Genomic DNA, 7,500 nt, shown 5'->3' with positions numbered 1-7,500 from the left:
ATGTGCACATATGTAGGTTTCTTACTGAGGTTGTGGGTGTTATTGAGGATTCAAAAGTTTTAAACATGATCAGTGTGAAAAAAATTAGGTAATAGATGATAGGATCTGTTTAGTTACCTGCCTTGAAGAGGAAGGTAATGTTTGCACAAAGCAGGTCATCATGTAAGGTGCTGAAGTATATTGGATTGGGGCAAAAACATGGGCAAGTGTACAAGATTTCAGAACTAGGGAAAGGATTGGTCTGGCCCTGTAGATTTATTTGTATCAAGCTCCAGCAGTAATTTCTGGATACTGTTGGGTCAATAAGTCAAGGGATTGAAGGGTGAGTACTGCCTCGAGTGTCAAGTGTTCTTTTCTTTTCTTGTGAGAAAATAGATTGGAAGTGTGTATTGAGTAATTCTGATTTGTGTTCTGGACTGGTGTTATTGACAACAATAATAATAATATGAGCACACATCAAATGATGCATAGCTTTAACCAGCAGATCCTATAGATTGCCAACTCTCCCTGTGTGCTAGGAAAAGTTAGGGTCCTAATAAGAGAGCAGAACCAGAGACCCAGCAACGCTTGAACAGTTTATCAGTACTCAGGCGCACTGAGCTATTGAGCTCAGTTTTCTTGCTATCTTTCAAGACTGTGATTGCCAAAGTGTCCTTAATGAAGTTTGTAGCATTGATTCCAATATTCTTTGCAAGATAGCTGTATATTTGTTTGTGTTTCACTTTCTTTGCATTTTTTAAATTTTAGGGGAAAGGTTTTGAAACTGATCCAGTTTTATGGTGTAGTTATGGATGCAGGCATTTGTAGTCTCTGTTTCTTGCAGTCTGCATTGTTCCTTAGAGTACCAGGAAAGGGTGTTTCTATTAGATGTCTTTTGTGTTATATTTTTCTCTATGATCTCATGTCTTGGATGTTCAAGGCCATTACAGTTGGCAGAAAATGGTCTTATGTAAGCATCTGGTAATTCTTTACAGTACAGATGCACTTGCCAGAGACTAAGACCCAATGCCACATCAAAAAATTCAACAATCTATGTTGCCATGACTGGCCGTGCCCTCCAACACCCCATTACCATTGGTATTTGCATATTATTTCTTGCGCTGATGACTACAACTTTATGTCCTCTACAAGAATATCATTTGCAATTTGCCCTAACTTAGTTTGCCCACACCATAAAGATTAACCAAGCATCTTAGATGATGGGTTGGATAATATTGTCCCTATGGGCATGGGTGCATGGCATAGTATTATGTCCAAAGCTCAGGCTCAAGCATGTACAAGAGAGTCAGATTGCTACTTTATGTCTAAATCTATATTAGCTCTATAGTAGAGGCAAATGCATTATGCCTCTTTGTTTGTTTGGTCTGAGATCTCCACGAACAATGTCATGGTCAGTTAGTTCTGTGATAACCTGTTTATTGAACTGAATATTGACTATGAGACAGTCTGCCAATGGGCATGGCATGTACGTACATGCCATGTGAATTTACATTATTAATTATTTTTAAACATAAATAACTACACTTGTTCTAAGTCACCAGTGAGCTAATTACGAGTATTACCTGTCTCCCATATTTACCTTTTTCCTTGATTTTCAAAAATAATTTATCTTATATTACTAATGCCAACAACATTATAGTAATCATAATGTCCATAATAAAAATAAATCCATCGATATTCATAGCACTGGTAAAAAAAACACAAATTCAAGGAAAGTTGAAATCGGATAAGGTCACAAGGTCTACAAATTGACTCCTTTAATATTAAGCACTTGCAGAGCCATCTATGTGTTAAGACATATCACAAAAAATTGTGATAATTTAAACAGATATGTGTATATATGTATACATACATACATATACATACATACATATATATATATATATATATATATATATATATATATATATATATATATATATATATATATATATATATATATAAATACACACACACACACATATGAGCATGACAACCTAATTTGAGATTGTAAGAAATATACCTCTTTCTTTTCCTTTGGTATGGTATATACTAATGCAATAATATTTGCAAAAGAAATGTCTATATGTGACTCCTGATAATTCCTCTCAGTAATGTCATGAATCTACTTAGACACAGTTAATATAACTTTTTAATGTTGAAATATCTTTTCCCAAATAACTCTGGTTGATCTTTATGGTATGGATGCACTAAGCTAGGGCAAGTTAAAGTTTATATTCTTGTACAGGATAAAAAGTGGTAGCCGTTGGTATAAAAAATAATCTGCAGTCATAAATTGTAAAGGCACATATATAAAGGAATAAAATCACGGAAAATCAGTGTTCCCAAGTTTCAGCTACATCTTCTTGTGCCTACTGAGGTGAAGACAAAGTTCCTCGAGGGTGTTGGGGGGCAGAGATCCCTATCAAACCTTCCCTCTGGCAGTGCCCAGTGCAATTTAGATTGCACTGACTAGATTTTTTTGTTATTGAAGTCATTCTTGCATGAGCACATTGACAATAGGTTATTGCAAGTTGGTATTTTACAGTGAGGTTGAGAATGCACACTGCGGTTGCACTGATGCTAAACCAGCGGTCTGCAAAGATAAAGAATCTCACACTCCTTTCAATTACTGAGGAAAACAACAAAAAAAATTGGTGACAATCACTATCAATTTACTAAACATCCTCATATTTTAATGGTTATGTCAGATAGGGTAAGCCAAGCCTCCTATTCCTATCAACCAGTGCAAGAAGCATAAGCTAAATCTACCTGGAAAAGAACTACCTAAAAAAAAAGGCAAGATAAAACCAAAATAACTCACCTACTGAACCGCAAACAAACACAAACAAAAAATCACTTGGCTCCTCACATTCACTAGCTTTTCAAAATTTCGCTTCCCACACACCAAAACAATCACACACAAAATCACACCTCGATATTCGAAGCCACGGCCAAACACCCTCACACCCTCACGGAGAGAGAGAGAGTAATAGCCGCCCTGTGGGAGGGGAAGGGACACGGGAAATTGGGGGAAACTCGGGAAATGGCAATATCCGTTTCTCAGAACTCTCCCGATTCCTGAGAAATCACGTCTCCCCCCCCCTCTATCTCCCTTTCTTTCTTCTTACCTGTACAAATTATATATTATCGATACTGTAGGAAGCATCTATGAGGCGGAGTGCACGACCGGAGGCTCCCAGTGCCAATTATATCCAATGACGAAAACCCGAGCGGACGCACCCACCGGCGGGATACGAGCTTATGACTGCTCAACTCTGTAAACACCAAAACATAAACAGCGGTGATGTTACCATTTACCTTTTTGGGACAGTATATTGGGTTTCTTATTTTCAGGAAAATACGATAGAAGTATAGAGAAGGTTTGTTAAGGAACCGAAGATATCAATAGATAAAATGCGTAACAGGTGTGTACGTTTCCCCCCCGGGAATTAAAAATAAACTTGCCGACTGCACTTGTCCTCATATTAAAAATATATATGTATTTTTTCTCCTTTCTCTTCAGAGCAGAGTTTTGCCTCTAGGGTGATATTATTTGCAGTGTGAGACATAAGCACATGCCATACTATTGCAATGGCTTGCCACTCTGAATTTCCAGGTTTCACAAGAGAAACTGTAATCAGACAAAAAAATTGTACTTGTGTGTGCGTCTATTGGTGTTTATTTGCAACGATGTATGAATGCGGGTTACATACGCGTTCTTATTTGCGTATGCTAGTGGACACACACTTGAGTACATACGCATAGTCGCATATGTAATACACGGACATGCACACAAGGTCTATATAAGTACACATATAGACCTTGCACGCACATACATGAAAGCGAGCGAGAGAGGTGAGAGAGTGGAGAGAGAGAGGGGAAAGAGAGGGGAGAGAAAGGAGAGAAAGGAGAGAAAGGAGAGGAGGGAGAGGAGGGAGAGGAGAGAGAGGAGAGAGAGAGAGAAGGGGGGGTGAGAGGGGGAGAGGGATTGGGAGAGGGAGAGGGGGGGAGAGGGAATGGGAGAGGGAGAGGGGGAGAGGGAGGGAAGGAGGGAGGGAGGGAGGGAGGGAGAGAGAGAGAGAGAGAGAGAGAGAGAGAGAGAGAGAGAGAGAGAGAGGGGGGGGAGGGAGAGAGAGGGGGGGGAGGGAGAGGTAGAGGGGGGAGAGAGAGAGAAAGAGAGAGAGAGAGAGAGAGAGAGAGAGAGAGAGAGAGAGAGAGAGAGAGAGAGAGAGAGAGAGAGAGAGAGAGAGAGAGAGAGAATGGGAGAGAGAGAGAGGGAGAGAGAGAGAGAGAGAGGGAGAGAGAGAGAGAGAGGGAGAGAGAGAGAGAGAGATGAAATCATGTGAGCGTGACTGTCTTCTGATTATATAAGAGTATCTTCCTGGGCGGGACCCTATGCATACCTTCAGGGTTTTTTTCCTAGTGTAGATCCTGCTCAGTTAGGGACAAGTTAGAGGTCACAGTGAAATGCCATAAGCAGTCAATAATTTATGAAAAGACTAAACGATTCCATATTTTTTGGAAATGTCAAATATGTTAGATACGAATGATGTCAAAAAATTCCAGTCAATCTTTGGCAACAAATAAATAAACCTTTATTCATTTCCTGTTCTGACGTCATATCACGGGGAAAGTTTTCATATCCTGCTGACGGTCAGCGTGGCGTAATAACTGCTTGTTCTAAGCTGTTGTTTCTAATGTTAAAAAGAAAATACAAGAGTAACGTTAATCATAGATAGCAAATAAAGATGTAGCAAATCATGAGGATACGTAAAAATATCGTTACATCATTTGTTACATATACATCGTTACAGTCGATCACACAAATGAAATGTCAAAATGCAAGTCAAATCCTGGTTTATCAAACCCACTTTCTACTGTGTCTCTTCCACGAACGCATATCCACAACAGCGATAAACACACTCACACTTACACCCAGCCAGCCCCACACACACACACACGCACAAACTTTCTCTCTCTCTCTCTCTCTCTCTCTCTCTCTCTCTCTCTCTCTCTCTCTCTCTCTCCTCTCCTCTCTCTCTCTCTCTCTCTCTCTCTATCTCTCTCTCTCTCTCTCTCTCTCTCTCTCTCTCTTCTCTCTCTCTCTCTCTCTTCTCTCTCTCTCTCTCTCTCTCTCTCTCTCTCTCTCTCTCTCTCTCTCTCTCTCTCTCTCTCTCTCTCAGACACTTACAAATACCTTCTTATCTGGAAGCATGGATCATCACTAGTCACACGAAACGTAGCGAACTACCCTTGCATCACATCCTGGTAGTAAACACTGGCAAGGACCAGGCGATAGCCAGAATCTCTCAAAGCCCCGGTATGACGCAAGACACCGGGCCCTGAGGCAACAGATACCCCAAGGTCAGAGTGAACATATACACAGATCGGCAAGTAAAAGCGTAGAAACGTCAAACATACTTGAGAATAATCTGTGGGGGTTACGCAAAGGCACTTAGTTCCGTGGGAATGTGAACTCAAAACCCATTTCATTGACTAATGTTAAGTAGATATGCAAATCATTGAGCGATATTGATTCAGTGATGCAACTTCTTCTACGCCGCGTACTTGAAAAGGTAGATAAATGAGCATACAAAGTACAAGGTACAATAACAGTGAAAAAACACCCTATCATTACACAGAATATTATGGTGGGTATGGATTTCTGACCTCGTATTTCGTGAATGACTAAGATACATTCTTATCCGATTTAAATGTCACCACTGATCACCGTTTTTGTTTTTCGGATAATTAAAAGTCCAAACATGGCCTAACATGCACAATACAGGAACTGCTTATCCTAAATACAGTTAATGTGTGCATTTCTCTCTCTCTCTCTCTCTCTCTCTCTCTCTCTCTCTCTCTCTCTCTCTCTCTCTCTCTCTCTCTCTCCTCTCTCTCCTCTCTCTCTCTCTCTCTCTCTCTCGCCCCCCCCCCCCCCATAAACATATATATATATATATATATATATATATATATATATATATAGATAGATATACATATATATATAAAACTCATATTCACATATATTTTGTAAATCATAATCAAATCTTTTTTTATTGTAATTCACGCACGTCGACATTTCACACCATCGAATATTATAATGATATTAAATCATATACTACTCCAGTTTTCCACAAGACCAATACCGTTTCCAACCAGACAACTTGCCTGAGCAACGTGAGCACTCTTTAAACGTTATATAATACTCCCAACACTACAGTATACATTACTTGGCACTTATCACACAGACCTTCCTTGTCGCACCGTTGTTCACATAAAACTACCGACTCTGGTTTCTAAATTACGCTTTCTTCGTGGTTACTGCGGCCCCCACCCGGATGGCTTGCCCTCTGGCGAGTATTTCCTCCACAGTTAAGGGCTGGATGGAAGTAATCTATCGTGTGACTTGTACTGACACACTGTGGGTTGAAAAGGGAATTAATTCGGGTGAATGATGGTTGTGGTTATGTGGTCGGGTGTTATGGGACAGGACTTATTGGGTTGACTTGCTGTGAAAGGTTTTGTTGTTAATGTAATGGCTCTGCGTTTATTGATTGAAAAGATGAATTAAATGAACATAATAGATGGAATGGTGAGGATGGTGACAACCGCAACAATCATAATAACAACGATAATTATGAAAAGATAACGATGAGTATGATTAAAAAAACAACAATAATAATAACGATGATGGTAAAGACGAAGTTGACGATGAACATGAAAAGATAATGGTAATGACAATGATGAAGATGAAAATGAAGAGATAATGATAATGGCAATGATGATGATAATTATGATTATAATGATTATGAAGAGTATAATGAATATGATGATTATACTACTAAAAAAATAATCATGTTAACAACATTATCATGATCAACATCATTACAGAGCTATAACGGCGAACTAACATGCTAGAGCACTACACGTAAATAAAAAACAGTAATACCTTTCATCCCAGCCTCTACACCTACACTAATTAAGGTAAGCAATAATAATTCAGGTAATATAGGACACGGGAAAATCATACCTGTGTTCCCCAAGTTTGAACTCGAGGCCGGTCTAGCCCCTCAAAGGTAATCTATTCCGATATTCTTGACGGGGTTTTAGAAATTGTATTAAAAAAAAAACTAATGTATTATAATCATCTACGTATAAAGAGTGAAACCTTGTAAGGAACACCCCAAACTAGGCTCACTAATTTCGCTTGCATAAATAAAGTTCAGTCGCCCCCAAACAAAAACAAAAAAGAAAGAAAATGGAAAAAAAAAAAAAAAAAAAAAAACAAACACAGTCGATGCCAGATCAGTCTTCCTATTGTGCCATAACTTACAATAGCCATTTTTAGTAACATACACGCAGTACTGATTCCAAACAAAGGAGATGAAATTTATGTAAGACGAGTGATATATTTTGGGGCGAACTATGTTAATGGCGTATGATCATCTGAGACAACGATTTCTGTCTTTTCTCTCTCTCTGTCTCTGTCTCTCTCTCTCTCTCTCTCTCTCTCTC

At 39.1% G+C, this 7,500-nt stretch overlaps 1 protein-coding gene across 5 annotated transcripts in view; it reads right to left on the bottom strand.

The window, feature by feature from the left end:
- The window catches only part of LOC125029810, an 18,677-nt gene extending 12,273 nt beyond the window's left edge, over positions 1 to 6,404 (bottom strand). The window contains exons 1-2 of one of the 5 annotated variants that reach the window (XM_047619974.1): positions 6,236 to 6,404; positions 3,111 to 3,257 (exon numbers count right to left, since the gene is read on the bottom strand). The gene's annotated coding sequence lies outside the window, so the exon portion shown is untranslated. Of the gene's footprint in view, positions 1 to 2,803; positions 2,956 to 3,110; positions 3,258 to 5,179; positions 5,806 to 6,235 lie in introns of those variants that run through there. The other 4 variants (XM_047619975.1, XM_047619977.1, XM_047619978.1 and 1 more) reach the window with 4 other exon arrangements.
- Positions 6,405 to 7,500: the final 1,096 nt, after the last annotated feature.

This window comes from Penaeus chinensis, chromosome 10 (assembly GCF_019202785.1).
Source record: "Penaeus chinensis breed Huanghai No. 1 chromosome 10, ASM1920278v2, whole genome shotgun sequence".
Classification (NCBI taxonomy): Eukaryota; Metazoa; Arthropoda; class Malacostraca; order Decapoda; family Penaeidae; genus Penaeus; species Penaeus chinensis.
The sequence above is the reverse complement of the archived record's forward strand: the minus strand, read 5'-3'. Positions and strand labels throughout refer to the sequence as shown.